This window comes from Corvus brachyrhynchos, unplaced genomic scaffold (genome assembly GCF_000691975.1).
Source record: "Corvus brachyrhynchos isolate BGI_N302 unplaced genomic scaffold, ASM69197v1 scaffold142, whole genome shotgun sequence".
NCBI lineage: Eukaryota > Metazoa > Chordata > Aves > Passeriformes > Corvidae > Corvus > Corvus brachyrhynchos.
In genome coordinates, this window is record NW_008237226.1 from 8,417,268 (window position 1) to 8,438,670 (window position 21,403).

Here is a 21,403-nt window from a genome sequence, read left to right on the forward strand (position 1 = left end):
TGCAACACCATCGGGGCAGGATGCTTTCTATTAGGAGATCTCTTAACTTATTATGTGCAGTGTAGAAAACTATTGGAATTAATTGTTGAGGCTTTTTTCCCCTCTTCTGTATTCTACTGCTATTCATTCTAATTTTGCCAAATCAAACTTAGCCTTGCTTTTGGCTTTTTGCAATTCTGATTGAAAGATATTTTCAAGGAGAATTACTAATACCAACAAGTTTGGCTGAAGTCCTAATGTAATGCTTTTGCTGAAGTCAGTCAGCAGAAAAATCCCTTTAACAGATATTAAATGTCAGCCTAGGAGACAAGTAGCCCCTGCTGAAATCAATATCTGCTAGTGTAGCAGTCATTTGTGGTTATTCATTAAAACAGCAGGCTGCTTTTCCCACTGAATTAAAGACAAAATCCTTACTCCAAGCTGATCTTTCCATACTCCCTGAATTTTTGAAACGTTAAGGCAAGTTTATTAAGAATCAAGATTTTTTGATAAAAAGTTACTTTTACAGGCTGGCTGGTTAGAAAAGTTCATAATGGGTGTATGCCTGTGTAACATGATGAATGCATCAATATCTGACAAAAGGCTTAGCATTACCACATATTAATAAGATATGTTTGGATTGAAAACAAGTGGAAAATGACCATAAAATTCAACTCCGTCGACAAAAATAACAATAACTAAAATCCCAGTGATTTAAAAAAAATTAAATTATGTATTCTCGAGGTACTGATTATATGTCCCAACCAAAACCAGGGCACGCATGTATTATTTAAATGGAATAAGTGTTATTCCAGTGTTCATTACAATAGGCAGTTTTATGTGCAATAATAAGGTATTATTATTATTAACAATGATAAGTGTAAGGTGAAAAGGTAATGGTTCCTGTTTTCCTTAGCTCATATCAACCCAGGAAGCTGAAAGGGTGAGAGGTTAAATAGAAAGTCGGTGATATTTGTGGGTGAATTAACAGGGACACCTGCACCCCATGTTTGCTTATATTTGTCACCAAATGATTCCAGTTCTCCTAATTCAAATGAGAAAAAACTTTATTTAAGGATGTTGATGAGTGCTTGAGTGGAAGTGGCAGCTCTTTCAAAGGAGCACATAATTCAACCTTTATCCAAAAAACAACCAATGAGAGGCAGCAGAAACACTATTAGGAAAAAAGAAAGAGTTTTGAAGTTACAGGTTTCTTAATTAGGACCATAAAATCAGAAGGGTCTTTTAATTAATGAGCTGGACTGGACAGCAAGGGTTTGGTTTTCCATTCTAGAGAGGACCTTGGTTTAAGTGCTTCAAATCATGGAGGCCTCATATGAGGCTTGTAGGACACGGTACCACACTCTGTCTGACTTTTCATTTCTTTGGAAAGGGAATTAGTATTTCTCAAACACAAGGAATGTAAGCCATGCTGAAGCTGGGTAAATAGCTTATCTTAAGCAAACAGAAAAGCTATTTTTTAGAAAGAGACAGGTAGGAAAAAGGAAATACCAGCACATATATACGTATATATACATACATATATATGGACTGATTTTGGTAAACTCCAATTAACAGACAGAGACTTTGTACCTGGCTTGTGGGTGAGGTTCTGCAGGAGCGATTACAGCTTTGGTTTTCTTTGATCTTTTGTCATTGTAGTCCCTTCATTTGTATAAAAAGTCCCTAAAAATTGTAGTATTATTTTAATGTTTCATGTTGAAGTGTAACAAGTCCTATATCACTATTGTGTACAGACCTTGAATAAATCCCATGACATATGGTGCCTCAATAAAAGTAGCATAATTTTTCTGAAAATCTTTCTAATGCAAGTAGGAGTCATGGATGTTACACAGTATCAAAATTTAAGCCAATTTTATATAAAACCCTGAATATGGATTTGTAGAATAGTTTGATTTGAAAAGGACCTAAAGGTTACCCAGTTCCAAACCCCCTGCCATGTGCAGGGACACCTTCCACTAGACCAGGTTTCTGAAAGCCCCATTCAACCCGGCCTTGAGCATTTCCAAGGATGGGACATCCACAGCTTCTCTGGACAACCTGTTCCACTGTTTTACTACTCCTCCAGTAAAGAATTTCTTCCTCATATCTAATCTGTCCTCTTTCAATTTAAAGCTACTTTCCTACCAATATATGGTTTTACATTGGTCTGACAAAACTTCCTTAATGGTCAATTTACACCTCTTAACCTTCACATCTAAGAAATATTCATCACTACTAATTAAAAGTATGAAGGCTTATGAGAAATACCCACATATTGAAAGACTGAAGTGAACAGGAGATTCCTATATCAGATTACAAATTTGAGACAAAGTCAATTAAGTCATTGTGTTCATGAGAGGAAGCACTTACTGAAGTGATGACTTGGGTTCCTTGAGTTCGATAAAGATGGGAGTAGGAAGCTTTGGGTTCAGGCTTCTTTGCTGGCTGAAATTTGAAACAAAACTCTTAAACAGCAAAATTATGAGAAAATAATTTGATCTGTTTCCCTCCCACATATTTTAGGTTAATTTTGAAGCGAGAGTGACTGTGGTATAACTAATGAGAATTTTATGAAATTATTATGACTGAATGCTTTAAATTATACTTAGAAAAGCAATTAGAAGTCATTGAATGAATGCATGTTATTCAATAGCTGACCTGGCTATGCAATTTGTAGTCTGAGATTAGAAAAGAGCGCTAAAGAATAAGACCTATCTGCCTGTCACACTTGTTTCATTAGCAGTGATCAATATCTCTTTTCCCTGATTGTAAGTATGAGGGAGTAAAAGAACATCCACACAACAGTCAAGGAAATGATGCATAATTGTTGGAGGTATTTAAAGAGATAGTTTAAACAAATTCTTCCATTCCCGAGTCAGCTCCGCAAAAAAATTCACTAATTATTCAATGAGACTGATTCTGACTATTGAAATATAGGTAAGGATAGACTTATAACTGGTTTACCAATTATTAAACCAGAATTAAAAAAACAGGACTCCTTGCCCCTTAAAATCCTCCCACCAGAGTATGAGAAATCAGGGCCCAGATATCACCTCCCTCTTGAACAGTTAGTTTCACTAAGAAAGTGCTGTATTCTGCTAATAGACAACATGCTTTGTGTCAAAGGCCATTACAGAGATATTAACATCTAACAAGTTTTTGACTAGTGGAAATATTCCCAATACTGTTACAGTTATCTGAGAACATTGTCAGAGTATAGGAACTGTCATTGTACTGTAAGTATGGGTAAAGTAAGAGTGATACTTTTATACAGATTGATTTCTAGAAGAGATATTCTCATATTTGTTGTTCCTACAGGAAGAAATTCTCATGGTTTGCCCCTATTATTCATCATCTAACTTTTGTTAAGTCTAGCTGTATTTGCAAGAGCATCATCTAATCATGGGCTATTTTCCTCTAAGGTCAAAAGTAATCCAATGACACTGTGTCATGACAAATTTTAAGAGGTTGTCCAGTTTGGAGAGGATTGTAGTTACTGTTCAGAGCACCAAACCCACCTACTGGCCACATGAAATGGGAAAGATTCATAACAAAGCAGAAATCAAAAAGTACAAAAGGAATTTTTGTTCTTCTTTCAGCAGTACCTAGACCCAGCTTTATTTTTCTTTCCCGGATAGACCCCACTCAGGAAGAAAAAGTGAAACATTTTATTCACTAGTGGGGCCAAATTTACCTAATGATTGCCAAGCCTTCATCAAACAAAGAATTGCCAACAGCCATTAGAGGTACAATGAAGAAGAATACAATTCTCTTATTGCCTAAATATTTTGTTTTTAAAATAACAAAAAACCCTATACCAAATATTGCCCAGTATGTGACAAGAGTGAAATAACAAAAGGAAGGCAAAGCAGTAAGGGCATACAAGCAGAACTGCACGGGCAAGAATCTGACCCCAGAACTGATGCTGACCTGAAAAGCTGGTGGTGGTGCATATCTCTTGCTCTCTGTGGTATTTCTCCATGTGTCTGCTGAAGTAAGTTGATTGTTCACAATTATGGAAACAGAAAATATAAAACTGTTCATCTTGTTGGTTAGGGCAAATGCAGGGAATGTCACATTGTTTACCTTCTAGACAATCCTATGAGAAAAGCCTAAATCTGGTTATATTACAACAGCTGACCCCACAGTGGGCAACTAATTTAAGTGCAGGCCAGACAAAGTGTGGCGAATATCTTAATTCTGCTGCTTTTCTCAGTAAAACCTGTGTGCATTGCAAAAATCAATGCTACTGCTGCTGTGCTAACTGCTCAACAACACTTGTTTCTTCCTTGACTATATACAGGTTGTATATATTAGGTACTGCAGTGATTAGGGACAGTAAAACAATAATCTGGCTTTTAAAACAAATGCATTGTATTGTCTGTGTGTGTACATGTGTATATATATTGATGTGCATGTATGTATATACATATATCTATATATCTATGTGCACATACAGAATTTTTAAAAAAATGTTTTGGAATTTGCATGTAGAACACCCACCTATACAAAAATAAGAACTGGGAGGTGAATATTCAACTAGATAGATTCCCTCACCCCTCCCAGTTGACTCTCTGATTCACTGAGAGAGATTTAGACAGCAAGAATTAGGACCAATATCAATTTTGAATGATTCACATCACTTCTGGATTTTGCCCCAAGTGTATAAAAATAGAAAATTATGATAGGATTAGATTGCTGCACTTCCCCGTTCATTAGCCATTATTTCTCATTGTATTGTTTGTTTCATTTGTTTGTTTTGTTTTGGCTTCCTGACAAGGCTATTGAAGACTGCCTACAGAGAAGCCACTTACTCAAATTGCTCCTTGTGGAAGGAAGGCAGAGTCTTAGAAATGAAGCTTGGAAAACTAAGCATCAGATTCTGCCTTCTTTTCCATATGGAGAACCTTAATTGACTTTGTTGCCAGTTATGTCAACAGCTGGAGATGAATTCAGTACCCCTGTGCAAATTTAAGGTTGTGAATAAATAGATGATGATGGCTTTAACTCAGGATTGTGTGATTATTAATGTTATTTGGGCACAAAACTGGCTTATCTTAATACTCAATACAAATCATATGCCTTGTTCTGTTATAAATAGAGGATTTGAGTGAGCAGGGGGGCAGCAGAGGAAATGAAAATGCAGGGATCCAGCAGAGGAAGCAGCTGTGGCAGCTGAGAGAGGACCAACATGAGCTTCAGGGGAATGCCAGTAATGCCATCCCCACCTTACTGCCAAAGTGCTCGAACAAGCAGACTCTTGCAAAATGACAGACAAACAATATTACCTTGTTGAAAGACCATTATTTTCTCCTATTGATGCTCCGTAAAAGCCTGAAACTGATTCCCAAGGAGTTTTCAATGTCTAAACCAGTTCAGAAAGTTTTCCTGAGCTGCTCTCCTGAGTACACAAATAGCATTTTAGGTTACCAAGTGCTTGGTTAAGTGCCTGTCTTTGAGCTGTGATCAAATTAGACCAAGAGGTTACAAAAAGCTTTGCTTTACAGTTAGCAAAGAGGAATTGGCAACTTAAAGGCAAAAAGGTTCACCTGTTATTGAAAGAGCATTATGACGAGCTGCTGTGTTTTTGCAGGGCTCTGCGTGTGGTCTATTAATTTTTCTTGTTATGAAATTGAGTAGCAATTAGTGGAAGCATGCTTTCTGTTTCTCAGAACTATCAAATCTGTCTTCAGAAACTTGACATCTCCATTCCCTTTATTCCAGAAGTAGCATTGGATTATCTCTGGACCCAAATTTCTGGCATAGAAATATCACAGGTGGAAAATGTATACTGGAAAAACAGGTAGCTGACTTCTGAAAGTTGAAGCATATTTGGCCTAGAGAAATATTATGAAAAAGAAATTCTTGTCTCCCTGTGCTAAAGGGCACCTTGTGCTAGGTTAATATCCAATATTTTACCAGAAAACACTGTTACATAGTTAAGAATAGAAATCATACTGTACTTTTGACCACAATTTATATATAGTACACCTGCTTTTATTATAGGATATGGATAATTTTTTTCTCACTGACTCTGACAGACTGAGCTCTATGCATTAGCAGATTTATATAAAAATCTTATTTCTGTCATATATACCTTGCTTACATGCGTACTGATTCTTCTAACTGATATCAGAAAGGCTACTTACCTCTGTGTGTTCCTCTCCTTGTTATTAGGTGTAGTTTGAATGAATCCTAAAAGAATTTAGGACATCTAGGTAACTGTGTAGTAATAATTACATGAAGGAATTTATTTTCTTAATAAGGTAATTCTAAATTCATCAAACAGTTACATAAAATTACAGAAAATGTAGGCTTTATTATTTATGGCTCAAGTAAAGATTTTATAAATGTCTCTCTTTTCAGCACCTTCTTTAAATGCCTTTTTCTATCAGTGGTTATGTGCTAAATTGTTATTTTGCCTGAGGCAGTTTTTCATTAGGAAAAGGACAATAAGTTATGTGGTAACTCAAATTTAAGCAGAGGAATGACTGCTCTTACATGATGGAGCTTTTTAGTGCAAGAACATATGCACCAGGTGTCATTGATCAACAGTGGTTTTCACAACCAAAACCATAGGATTTTTTCTAGGTCTTCAGGATAGTGTTTGGATGTTTATTCATTGCTCTACGGAATCAGATGAGTTGTCTCTATAGTTTAGAGTACTGTCTTGAACAGTGAGGAATAGGCAAGCAAACAAGTAATGGTAGAGAATAACAGAAATGGGGATTCTCCTTAACCTCCACTAGAGATTGTTTTGTGCCCTGCAACATGTGAATTGCTATGCCTGTAATAGATCACCCCCAATGGATGTCAGTGGCTCTGTGCCATTTCGTTTCAGATGAGAGTCTGCTATTTGGCAGAAGAAATACAATCTCTGTTTTCAGTCCATTTTATTCTTCTTGAGATGTGCTTGTTGCTTTAAACCTTCATCAATTTCTTAGAATCTTATTAAGTGATCCTAAAATCTATCATCGCAATGAATATTAGAGGTTAATTATGTACAAAATGCAATTATTTTAGTAGCCAGACGTAAATGTAATATGCTTTGATATCACTGAAACCTTCCAGGTTGTTGTATTCTATCAAAATGTAACCAGAACTTTCTGACCTACCTTCTGTCTGTATCATACTACATTTTAACTGCTGCTATCATAGCTCATCTTAATTGAGAGTATAAATATGGTCTCTGTTTGTGATTAAATTAGCTGGCTGAGGTAATCTGTGTATATTCAACATTGATGGAAATTAGAGTACTCCTACTCCAGAAAGGTGGCTTTTTTTATTCTTAGCACATAGAGGTGTTCTTTTCTGCTCATTGCTACACTCAAATTCTTGTTTACAGGCACAGTAGAAACATGTCCTTCATATATAGTTAAGAATTTATTGTTATCATGCCTGAAAATTTAGCAGCCTAATTCAAGAAATTCTATGTGTAGTCCTAATAGAAAAAGAAAGTAATACTTATAGGTAAACTTGTTACGTGCACAATTCCTTGTTCCTACCCCATTTCATGTGTTAGCCTCATGTCTCTACTGATGCTCTGGTTGATGGTTTCATGCTGATGCTGTTGATGGGGCATTACAGTGAACTGTCATCATCTTGAGTATTTTGCCATGAGGAATATATGTTTGTGTAGATAGTTTCTTCTCACTTGTTCTAGGATTGATCAGGAGTGATTTTTATACATTTTCTAACATGCTTTTATGCCTCTCATTTGTCTTCATTGGTCTGCAGTTCTCCACTACACCTAAATTTACTATATATGGTGATTTTCCTTGTGTTAGACACTGTTTTTTGTTACCCCCTAAAATGAGTTCTGTCCAACTCCAGGTCACATGTCTTTAACTGACTGAGTAAGTTTTTTATAGTCAAGGGACCTCCAGTGCCAGCATGTCCCCTCACCTTCAGCATCCTTTTCTTGTGTCCCTCTTCACTTCATCCTGTCTTCACCACTCAAGGACTTTTGTTGTAATAGTCCTGTTTTTCTCTGCACTATGTTATCATGTTAGAGTAGTAGATATCCTATTTTCCATAGGACAACTGCTTGTTATTGATTTGTAAATGAAGGGACATAAAGTTCACTCTACAAAGATAAACAAAAGTACAATGAATTAGCCATAGACTTGTGGTCAATACAAGAAATTGATGTCACATCTAAACTAAGTAAAATAAAACCAGAGGCAGGTCAAGAAAAGTTCAAACAGAGCAAGTCTGACAAGCCTGAGTCCTGAAGCCTTGTAATTCTTCATGAAGCTTATGGTCTGTTAGCAATGGCAATACAGTGTTGCACTGTTACCTGGTTACATAAGCTTTTATTTATTTCTCTTTTTGTAGCGTCTTGCTGGTGACAGGAAATGGAGAGCTGAGCATTCATATAATGATATTATAAGGAATTGGGTCATTATTCTGGGCAGAGAATTCTCAGTAATTCAGTTGCTGAGTAACTGCAAAGCCTTCAGTTGAAGCTCATCACTGGCACAGTCTGTCTCTGATTGCTCTGCATATTAGTATTGCTTCTTTCAGGTGCACTAATATAGCACGGCACCACTCATTTTTCTAATAGCACATCATCTTCCCCCACTCTGTGAGTCCCAAATGTCCTTGCTGGAATTAGTAAGAGTGACAAAATCAAAAAATAATGACAGAAGTGGGTTCAAAATAGTGAGAAAATCTGTGCTTTCTCAAGGATTTCTTAGTGTAGCACAGATTGACACCAGCCTCCTGAGTGCATTCAGACAGTAAACTGCATGAGAGCACTGCAACATCCATATGATGTGCTTCTTCTTCTGATGCACATGGTGTCCTTGGGGGAAAGTGGACCAGTCTTTCTGTTTGCAAATAGTTCAGAAATCAGCTTGGTTGTAAGAGGCATTAATATAATTTTATGTTAAATGCATGAAAGTAGGGGAAGGATGAAAACTTTGGGACTATAATTGAGCCACTTTTGACAGAATCTAAAGGTGGTTAATTCTAACCAGAGAATGTTGTGAGAAATGTACTGCCCAGGCAGCTGCAGTCATGTCTGAAGTGGGAACTGACTTCTGCTGTCACTTTACCTCATTTAACAGTGAGTGCATCTATTTCAAACTTACTGAAAGGAATTATTTCCAGCTTACTGTAGGCAAATTCTGTCTACTTTAACCTAGTTGTGTTAGATATTGTTGAGAATATAGTTACATCTTCCCAGAGGTGGCTGCAAAGTGTGTCTGAGCTCTTCTCTTGCTACATTAATGCCATTGCTGGTGTCTGAGCCAATAAGGTAACGTTAGCTTGTATGGGTTATGACTGCAGGAATTGTGCAGTATTGTGGAGGACAGTGGGAAGGAATTTCAATCCTATTTGTTGCTTACAAAGTTTATTGGCTTCAATTTGGACTCTGCAAGAAAGAGGTGTTTCTAAATGAGTAAGGACAAAAGAGTAAACTTAGGATGTTTTTCTGAATGAAGAAAAAACGTATTTGGATCCATAGAAACATGGAATGGTTTGGGTTGGAAGGGACTTTTAAAGATACGGTTCAACACTCCTGCTGTGCACAGGGACATCTCTCAACCAGATCAGCTTTGTTGAACAGAATCTTCCGAGCCTCCGAGAGCAGATGTTTCACAAGGTGTACAGGCGCCATTCCCCAGGGTTTCATCCTTCCGGTGAAAATCTTTCCTTGTGTCCAATCTGAATTTCCCACACTGTGGTTTGCAACCACTGTTTCTTGTTACACTGTTTGGCATCACGAAGAACAGTTGGCTTTCAGGTTGTTGGAAGTACTCATCTACTTCCCACCTACATTGCAGTCAGATTGCCACCAGCTACCTCCTCTCCCACCTCCACAAACTCTCAAACACAGGTGATTTTGACAGCTTTTGATCTCTTCAAGTTTTTCTACATCACTTCTGACTTGGAGACTCAAAACTCTAGAAAGTCCTCAGCTCATAGAGCCATGGGTCATGTCAGAATATTGGATACACTACTATGAAATCTAACTCCACTGCTAACTTGATGGACCACAGGCACCAAACTCATCAAATGCGATGACAGTTTGGTGCCTGTGGTGCATCAAGTTCCAGCTGTCTACCTTTCCAGCTTCTGCAACCTAGGTAAGCATTCTTCTACTCATCAAGACCTGAAATAAAACTGATGTTTGTTTTTTTTTTCCCAATATGGCCTCATCTCTGCATGAACCAAATTCTTTGAAAGGAAAAGTTCATATACTTTTTTGTCCTAGTGGATAGGTCAGAGCTCTTCAGTTCCAGTAAATCCATCTCTTATATTTACTTTCTACTTTGAATTGCTTTCTGGATGACATGTTTGGCTTGATATTTATGACCTGTAGGACATCTGAAAACAATATTTATTTCCTGTAGTTCTAGACCAGAGAAAAGATATCTTTAAATGTCTCTAGAACTGTTATATAAACTTTTGGGTTGCCATACAGGATTCCAAATTTTACCTGCAATAACTCAGGAAATAGGCCTGTCTCTTTTGGAGTATAGCTGGATGAAGGGTCTGGTTTAATGAGCAGCAGTTGTACAAAATCAAAACAAGATGTTCTCGTAATAAAGTTTTGGATGGGGAATAGTAAGGAATACATTATAATGCTGCTATACCAATAAATCAACAATCTGATCTCAGCAGTGAAATTGTGATTCTTACTCAGTCTCAGAAAAGATATTGAAGGCCTATGGAGAGGTCAGAGAGAGGTGACAAGAAATGATACAGGGAGAAACACTTTAACCCAAAGGCAGTTTAAAATCTGGCTGTGTTTACTTTAGAAAAGCTGCAAATAAAGGTGAACTCAATAGTTGAAGAGTGTTGTAGTTCAAATTTTTATCTTTTATCTTTTCTTATTATACAGAGCAAAAGGAACTGTTGCACTGGCAGCGCTGACTCCTTAAATCAATGTATTTAGCAGTTCAAGGAGGAAATGAACAAGACTATTGGAATAAGTAGTAATAACAAAAATATATTACAATGAACAAAAATCTTCGTGATAATTTGATCCTGCTTCAGTAACTGAAGATTAGAACAAGGCAAAATTATCCCTAAGCCCATTCCTCAGTGTTTAAGATGATCTCAGGCCAGATCCAGGTCTCCTTGATCCTCTGGTCTGGAAGCTGAAGAAAATTTTTATAGTGACAATGTGCACACAGTTGTAATACCTCAAAAGATCTTCTATTTAGTTAATACCAGAAACTGTCAATATGTAGTGTAATAATTTATCTGCTCATCCCAACCTTCCTTTTGCATATGCTATATCTGTTAGGAGATAGAGCAATACACTTGAAGAAATTATGCTTGTTTTCTCAGTTTTTTGTAATATAGATTTTAAAAATGATTTCCAAATCTGGATTTTTAAACAGGAATTTTTAAGCTTCATTTAAAAAAATTAAGTTACATTATAATATTTTTTTTGGTGATTTGCCTAGAATATGTTCATATCTTTTTCCTAAGTGATTACATTACTAGGATCCAACAATAAATATGAGTAATTTAAATTATTATGCCTCTTGCCTCCTTAAATCTGGTAGTTCTGTACTACAGCTTGTTTCTACAGCTTGTTGCTTCTGCTACTAATTAGAAACTGCAAATCAAAGCCTAATTAAGTACTTCAGCTGTGAAAACTGTACTATACCAAAGAGTAGGTGGATTAATATGTTTAATATTTGACACAGCTTGTGGAATGAAAAATAGAACAGTGAGAGTATGTTCAAGGAATTGTGAAAATAAGGTTCAGATGGTACAAACTGGAAATCTTTGTTATGCTATTTAGGCAATGCTGATCTGGTTTTTTGCTACCTTCTCCACAGCTTCTTTTTTAGACATACAGGCTTTCACAGTTGACTATATAACTTAAGAGCCAGCTAGTGGTTTTTTTTTTGCTCCAGCTACCAACCCTGTTAGTGTGTAACACACTGAAGTTTTACCAGTGTAGTTTCGTATTGGTTAAAAGGGATTTGAGTTAGTCCATCCATGAGGTGCACTCAGTGCAGTCTTGATGTCTGTTGTTTTAACCTGAGATGAAAATTACCTAAAAAATGCCAATGAAGTGTGAATTAAATTAGAGAAGGCAAAGTTATCACATTTCTGGTCTTGTGGAGTTGAAATCACACTTTTAATTAAACTGAGATAGGTTTGACTAGAGAGGAAGCCCTTAACTTCAGATGTAGTATGTACCATCATGCAATCTGTCACAAAGAGCTAATGTGTTGAACACAGTGGCTCCAAGATGAATTTGTAGAAATTTCACTATCAGCTTATGAAAACATGACATATAGGCATTAAGATTTTCTTTGAGGCCTAATTACTAAACCGTTTTCAGTCAAATACACAGATATCTTCTCAGGTAATAGGGACCAAGCAGGAAAGAAAATGGTTCCTGATATTGGAACATCTTTCTGAATTTGAAGAAATTGCTGAAGTTGTTTCCATCTTCCAATTTTCCAGCCTACTCTAAAGCACACAATCTGCAAGATTTAGAACAGCTAACAGTAGTTGAATGCTATACAACCTTTGCACAAATATGCAAAATGTTGAATGGTTTTACTTGTTTCATGAATTTTTTGCTAGTGGATCCCATGAAGTAGCTAGTTTCCCAGCTTTGGCACATTGATTTATCATGTTGTCAGCAAAGTCAATACAGACTGTTCCAATTACAAATATGACATTCTCCAATTAGCTCTTTATGAAATGCCTTCCACTTGATAAGTAACCCTGCAAAAAGCAAGAAAGAAGTTATTACCACATTGTGAATCAAAGTGAAAAGTAAAAACTTAAAAAAAAATTATCTTTTATGGTATATGGAAAAATTTTAACCATTCCTGCATTGAACTGTGCATTTCTCCTTCCCCTGTGCATCCAAAATAATGTTGAGCTGAGCATTTGGATACTCTTTTAAATGGGACACATAGACTTAAGATCTACAAATTTAGTCTTCCAGTACCTAATGGACAGTTATAGACAAGATAAAATTAGACTCATCTCAGACGTCCATGAAAGGACAAGGAACACTGCTACAAAACTGTACTTAAAGAAAGAAAAGCCTGCTCACTGTGGATGGTCAAGAAAAGTAATAGGCTGTGGAATCTACAGCCCTGGACATCTTCAAAACTTGTCTGGGCAAAGCTCTGACTGACTATGAAGTTAGATCAAGTTTCTCAGAAATTATATTAGGTTACTTTGAACAGGAGGTTGCACTACACTACCTCCAGAGGTCCTTTATAATTTAAAATTTATTATGATTCTTGGGATTTTCTGCATGTAGAATCCTGCATTCTTTTCTCCACAGTACTGAAACATCAGTTGATGGGATGCAAGGTGACTTCCATTATCCTCCTGTAAAATGGAGGTGGGGGGTGTCAAACCTTTCCTGTGTGGGGCTTTGAAGAAGGAGGCTTATATCTATCCTCTCCCAGCCGTATACAAAGAAAAGCATGAGTCTTTCTTTAAAGGGATCTTTTGAATAAGTCCTTTTATTCCAGAAAAGAATTCTAGGCTGTGGATCCCAGGCAGATAAGAATGCTCATGTTCCTCTTTCACATTTCCTACACAGAATTTTTTGGCATCATACGTTCAACTTAGACAGAAAATTTCTCTGGGTATCTACAGTGAGCTAATGGCTCTCCTTGGCAATGGATCCAGACTAAAGTTCAGACACGAGATTCTGCATGATGGAGGAAATTATTATTAGCTCTAGATTCAAGCCATTATGCAGTGTAGCACTGGTAGAAAGAGGGTCAAAAGTGCACAGCAGAACATTTCTTTCTATTTTATTTTTCAGATAGTCTGTGTCTTTGTTTTTAATATATTCTTCTGGCATGGTTTAGGGCTAGTTTCATATTTTAGAATTCATGATCTGGAGTCCTACTTACATGCAAACCTTCTGCAAGTGACTTTTGATACAATTAAATTCTACTGTTTACTTTCTTTGGTTACTTTAGATCCAAATCAAAACTGATGGTATTCTCCCTGCATCAGTGAGTGGACTGGCTGTTTGATCTACTAATTAAAAGATAGTGGTTTCTGAAAACACTTTCTTAAGTATGTTAAATTTCAGAATTTGATAAATTATTTCTTTGACTTGAGTCTATTCCAAGCTTAGTTTGTGGCTTAAGCTTTAGTATCACAAGCAAAATATGCCTATTACCTACCTCAATCATGAATATATTTTATAAGTGTGAAATGAACTTTTTCCCTTTGGTTTGCTGATGTGAGAGGGTAGGATAGGAAATTCTCACAGCTGGCAGACAAAGAATTACTGTAGTTGCAAAGTGGTTGGGAACACGAATGTTGATTATTTCAATGAAAGAATTTAATTAGGCCTCCTAAGGAACAGGATATTACTGACATCATTGATTGCCAAAATGAGCAAAGTAATACAGCACTTACCATTGCAATATCACTCTCTTAATGATGCCATTATTAGAGTTTGGCTGGCATCCTGAAATGTGTACAATAGCTTGGCAATAGTATAATGATTTGGAAATCGCAGATGTAAGGCAACGATGTGAAAGCCAAAGGTTTACTGAAAAGAAGTCCAGATGAAGCATTTTTAGTGCCTCTCAATATCAAAGATCTGTAATGGACTGACTCTTTCTCATTACTGCAACATATAGGATAATTAAAAAAGGAAATAAAAAAATCACTGTGTTTTCTTATTCTCACTTTCCCACAGGCAAGATTTCATTCCTTTTTAGTTTTACCTCTTCCTTTATTAGGAAAGTTCTTCTACCCTAAAATATCTCTATAGACAAAATTTAACAGGTTCTCTGAGAAGTTTCTCTTTTAGTTCCTGCACTGATATTCCATTAAGTCAAAGAAAAAACAGACTCCACAGGATGCTGTTATAGGTCTCCTTATGGATATAGAATTTTCAAAGGTGTTGGATTCACTGGCCCAGATCAGTTCCTGTGCTGCTCTAAATTGCAGTGCCCATGTGATATTCCTAGAAAAGCCAGATTAGGGAAGACTCCTTTCTCACTCTAATACACACCATTCTTCTCCAACACACCTGACAGACAGACTAGTAGTGGAGAGACATGGGTGATAGAGCCATAAAATCTGGTACTATTTGTACCTCTGACAGATAATTTTCCGTTTCTCCCTATAGTCCAATTGAATTCCTTCTGTAGCATTTTAAAACTGCAGTAAAATCTGGTTCATATAATGTGAACTAAGTAGTGCTAGCTTTTAATTTCTGTCTGAATTTGGATAGACAAATGTAATCCTAAGCACTTTTTTTTTCAAATTGTATAAAAATACTTATGGGGAGGATACTGAGAACGGAATTAAAAAGGAGATATTTAGATGAGTGGCATACAATGGAAGAATGAGAAGGGGTTATCCAATCTATATTTGGAGCACATAAATTCTCTCCTCATACTTCTTTTCTGTCTCCTCTGCAGCAGAGATGTGGTTTGGTATGCTGGTATTTGAAACAACTGCCTTTACCAGAACCATTTATAGGGCAGATTGAATTTGGGATATTGTTTTAAGAAAAAAATACTTGAATTGGAATTGCATTTGACATTCACGTGCAGCTAATATTAGTTCTAGTAACTAGGAAATGAGAAATGTTTTGAAAAACTTCTTATGGTATAAATATCCTGAAATACTTTGGATTGCATTTTACATTGACTAGATCCCAGTGATTCTCAAAATTTAATTTTCTTCTAATAATAAATTGCGGTGAATTCTGTCCCAGCCCCTCATTGCTGAACGTCCAGTAATAGCAGCTAACAAAGCTCTTTCAGCTCTGTGTGCAGCTTCTTTCAATTCCACATCCCTTCACACATTTTCAGATACTGAGATTACCCAGACTTTGATTCCATTCTTTGCTCTGTTTGAGCCTGCAGCCTCTATTTTAGAAATGGAGCAGAGCTGTTCCTTTCATTTATTTGCCTTATGTAGCATTTCCATTTGTGGCCAGTCAACAAGGCCTTTGCTTCCCCTCTACCCCATTCTGAATCTGAAATGAGTCATCTACTATATAATTCAGATTAATCTCTTCACAGTATTATGGTGTACCTATAGCAAGTTCCTTGCAAAGCAGTGAAATATTCAAAGCTTACTTTCTGACTATTTATAAACAATTTGCAAACAATTATCCATCTGTTGGCACTGTAGAGTCACAGCAAAATTTGTCTGATAATAAGTAATTTCCTAAACTTCATGTAAATAAACTATTTTTGCTGTCAAAACCAGCTACAATGCTCATGCTGAGATGGATATACATAAAAATGACAGAATTTGGGCCACGGTCTCTTTAACCTCTGAACATGCCTAAAATAATGACTAGAAATCTTCATGACTGTAGTTCTTTTTCCATTGGAAGAAGTGGATAGGAATTGTACATTTTCTTAGATCTGAGAGCAGCTGATATGTTATGTGCCAGGGGAAAAGCAGATGCCTGTAAGAGTGTCAGTAGCCAGATTGTTTGCTGCACTGCATTGACGCTGGCTGTTCTGGTGTTTGTATCCCCTCAGGTGGGGTTTATGTAGATTTCCCTTTGTCTGGCAGCTGATTGAGAGGTTTGATCAATAGCACTGCTCTCACCTATCAAATAAGTGTAATCCTGGAAACTATTTTGATAAGGAGCAGGCTCTGAACACCTCAAAGTCTTTTTTAGCTGTTGGTGACACTGTTCTGCCACAAACAAGTCCAGTCATCTTTAGGGAGGACAAACACTGAGGGTTTTACAAAGACATAATTGAGTTACTATTTGAATTATAGTAGCAATACCTGAAAATACAAAAAGGAAGTGAAAACGTGTCTTGAGCCTAATAATGTAAATAAAGTCTCTAGTAATGCCTTGGATATTTTTCCCCCTTGAGAAAAACATATGGCCTTGAATAATGATATACCTATTGTTTTAATTTTCTAACCAGCAAAATACCTTGAGTGATCAGTACAATTAATAGTTAAATGCTTCCCTGTAACAAAACCTCTTGCCACAACAGGGTGGACTTTTTGTGACTGCAATTATTGCTGCTTATACCCTGAACTGTAACTATATTTTTGGTGTTGTTATCTGGGAAAGCCATGATAGTATCCACCTACTTCACAACGGTGTAAAAGCTGTGTAGCTGTGCTACTAAGAATAATTTTCAGTCCTCTAATCTTTAATGATTATATCAGATACCTTTGTTGCCTCCTCAGGGCAAATTTTCCTAATTATTTATGGCACTAAACAGGCCAAAAGGCCAAAAGCTTGGCGCTGCCATTGTGAGCATATCTTCCTGCCATGCACAAGTACTGATCAGGTCTTCAGGTGATTGATTTTGAACTCTTGTTGTCTGGGTTCTGAGGTCCTAATCTGCTTCTAGATGGTTCTCCACTGAAGAGAATGTGCAGTAACTCTTATTTTATTGGTGTGAATGATTGTAAGGTAAAGTGAATTTTTTTCCAAATGAATAAAGATATTTATGTTCTAGCTGTAACAAGATGGTTTTTTTGGAGGATGAGTGATTTTTCTTCAGATATGACAAAGCTTAAAGTAAATAAATCTTTATCACACTTTCTTTTCTCAGAATAATATCTTAATGACTGAATGGGGAAAAGGAAATATGATGTGACTATTATTTGATGTATCAAAGAGCTGCTGGTTTAAAGCGATGTCTGGGGAAATCTTGTTATATGGCAAGTTTATGACTAGATTTTTATTCAGTTGGATTTTGAAACCAGAATGAATGAGCAGTATTACAATCACTTGAAGGAAGGTACAAGTCCATATCATTCATGGCTCTGTCTTCTGAGGCAATATAACATGGTGATGTCACAAATGCCTCACCTGGAGGCAGGAAATCCACTAACTGACAATTGATCAGAAGTTCTAAAATATAAATAACAGATCAGAACCTTTTTTTCTGTAAGGAAAATGATATATTTAACTTTTATTATTATGGAATAAATTCTGACCACTACTGCTGTTTGCATTATTTAATGGTGTAAACATGCCTAAATAAGCAATCATATATGCCCCTCATTAGTCTTTTGCTAATGGTAAATTATATTCAGTAATACCAACAACTTGATTTTTCTTTTGCCTTAATTTACATAATAGGTCTAGAATTACCTTTTAAGAATTCTTTAAAATTTTATATTCTCTAGTAAAGTATCTGAGAAAGATTTCAGATGTGTCAGCTTGAACATAGATTTACATTTGAATTTTTTGAATATTTATACTTTGCTTGTCTCAATAGAATACACATTTTATAAGTTAGCCTAATAACTATGAGGATAATCTGTATATTCCTTGCCATGAAAATTAATAAACTAATTTATAAAACTAGGAGAAGATTGAAAATATTCTGTCAAGATCTAATAAATATCTTTATTTACATCAGCAGTGTGCATCTTTTCCTTCCTAAGGTCCAATTATGTTATTTCAAAAAGGTCAAGGGGCCAGAAATCAATATTCAAACTGTTTTTCCAGGTTCAATTAGATTAAGTAAGTTTTGATGAATTTTCTCCCCCAGGCTGCCTTAATACCTGTCACTGTGAAAAGCAGTGCCTTTGCAGGACCACTGTCCCCAGGGGAAGCTGTTGAGGTCCTGCAGACAGAAAGCAAACTCCCAGATGTTCAAGGAAGTAGTCAGTAGAACACCCTGAGAAACTGTCCTCAGGGATAAGGGAGCACACCAGAGCTTGTAGATCTTTAAGGGCGCTTTCCACAGAATAAAAAAGCTCTTGATCCCCTGGAATAAGAAATCAGGAATGGAGGTCAAGAGATGGACATGGTTCAGTCAAGACATGCTGGACAAACTAAAGGGCAAGAAAGAAATGCACAGGCAGCAGAATCAGGGACAGGTATCCTGTGAAGAGTATGGGGCCACTGCCAGGCTGTGTAGAAGGGGTCAGGAAGGCCAAGGCACAGATGGAGCTGAACTTGGCAAGGGCTACGAAGAATAATAACAAGGTCTTCAACAGGTATGTCAGCCCAGAAGACCAACCCTATCCTGGGCTGTATCAAAAGCAGCATGGCCAGCAGGTCGAAGGAGGTGATTCTTCCCCTCTACTTAGCTTTGATGAGACTTCACTGGAGTAATGTTTCAGCTCTGGGGTCTGCAGCACAGGAAAGGCATGGACCTGTTGGAACTGGTCCAGCAGAGTCACAGTACTTACCAGAGGGCTGGGACATGTCTCCTATGAAGAAAGGCTGAGAGAATTGGGGTTGTTCAGCCTAGAGAACAGAAGGTTCTGGGGTGACCTTACTGCAGCCTTTCAGTACTTAAATGGGTCCTATAAGAAAGATTTGAACAAACTTTTTAGTACAGCCTGCTGTGATAGGACAATGGGTGATGGTTTAAAGCTAATAAGGGCAGGTGAAGACAGATATAAGGCAGACTTTTTTTTATGCTGAGGCATAAAAAATTATGATGAGACACTGGAACAGGTTGTCCAAAAGGGTGGTAGATGCTTCATGCCTGGAAACCTTCAAGGTCTGATTGGACTGGGCTCTGAGCAACCTGATAAGATGACCCTTCTCACTGATGGGGAGTGAGGATAGGTGACCTTAATAGGTCCCTTCCAACTCCAAGTATTATATTCTATAATTCTATGTTGAGGTTTTTTTCCCAGTACCTGAATTATTACTCAGAAGTTGGTGTAACTGGAAATGAATAAATTAAGCAAAAAATCCTCTAGTTAAGACTCTTTTGCCAATGACAGGTGTTCAGACTAAGTAGATATACCAGCTGTTATACAGTCTGAAAGATTTACCTAAATCTGATTCAATATTCAAATGCCATTTGTGGCTTCTTGCTAATGATAATTGTGCACCAGAAATGAAAATCAGCAGATGGAATATTTTTCCGATGCACAAATAATGTTTTGGGGAGGAGGGATTTCAGTCTGAGCCACAGTAATGCTATGTTGATTTTATGCTTTTTGTAAAGGAAATATGAAGCAAATAAACAACATAAAGCAACTTAAAAATTAGAAACTGACACAGCTGTAATTTGTAACCTAAGGAAATTATCTTTTCTTGAAACCATCTGGTCAGAATTAAACCAGACAACTACCAAAAATGTGATAGGTCAATAGCAAGCAAAACAGGCATGCCCATGGAGAAATGTAAGTGGCATGGAGTACAGTCACTCTACACTGTGGATAAGCTTGTCTTTATTGGTAAGCATGTATTATCTTTTCTCCTATGAGAAAATTTATACCAGATCAAATCAGTGGTGATATGTGTGTGTTTACATGCATTCTCACCTGCCATCCTAATCTATATTTTCCAATAAACTAATTTTTGTTTCCCAAGTTTTAGATCATGAAATTGGAAGATAAACAAATCTTCCTGAAAAATATTGTTTTGTCCTCATGCATGATGATCTGGGACAAAGACAGTTCTTTGAAGAGGAGAAATGATAAAAAGTATTTAACTTATTTAAGTCATTCTACCAAAGAGCAGTTAATGAGTTAATGTTATGAATATCCATCTTGACAAACAAAATTGTAAACTTTTTTAATGAATACAGTTTCTGTCTCCCTGGAAAATAATGCTGTAGGGATACTATTTTTGACTTTTCTTTCCATCTTTTCCCTGTTTCTTTGGACTACAACAGCGTTTTATGAATATAAAAGACCCAGAGTTTATGCTTTACTGAGCAGAAGCCAGCAACCTCTTCCTGTCTATACCTCTGCTTCTACTTTTGATGTGTTTTTCCATGCTGTGGAAACTATTGCAGAATTCTTATGCCAGTTCAGTAGAATTGGATTACCAAGAATAAGTTTTTCATTTAATATCCATCATAATCCATTAAGAATTGAATAGTGAATGTTATCTGTCTTTGTGTACCCATTGGATATGTAGGCATGGAATTCAGAGTACAAACAGTTATGTCTGTATGCAAAGTACATATAAGGAACTTTTCCATGTTTCACTTCAGGGGAATGGGAGTCAAGCTCCAATTTAATCACACAGAACCTTGCTTAAAGATAAATGGTCACCAGAGGTAGCTGGGTGCAAGGGACCACTGAGGTTATAGTACTTAACACAGCAAGATCTCTGAAAAGAATCATCAGAAATACAAAAGAAACTTACTTGTGTGCAATTGCAAATATAATTACATATCAGAAGATGAATAGCAGCTGAGAACAGGAACATGGTTCATAAAGTCCTTTTCATAAAAAATGGAAAAGACTACAAATCTGGCTCTCAGGCAGCTCCATTGTCAGTAAGAGGAATGTTTATCCTGAAGTCTCAGACAATGTATTGAATAAAAAATAGTGTGGAAATCTTTAGTTAGCCTGCATAGTGAAGCATTCTTCCTAATAGTTTGCATGCTGGTGCTTCATTTGTAAGAATAGACTGTGGCTTTTTTTTTTCCCCTCCATGTTAAGTTACTACTCTCATCTTACCCAGTACTTCTGAACGATGAATTTTATACTCCCTTGAAATCAAGTCCCGAAAGTTGTCAGCAGG

At 36.7% G+C, this 21,403-nt stretch overlaps 1 long non-coding RNA gene across 2 annotated transcripts in view; it reads left to right on the forward strand.

Moving 5' to 3' along the window:
* The window catches only part of LOC108445453, a 370,042-nt gene that overhangs the window by 17,300 nt on the left and 331,339 nt on the right, over positions 1 to 21,403 (forward strand). The window lies entirely within an intron of this gene.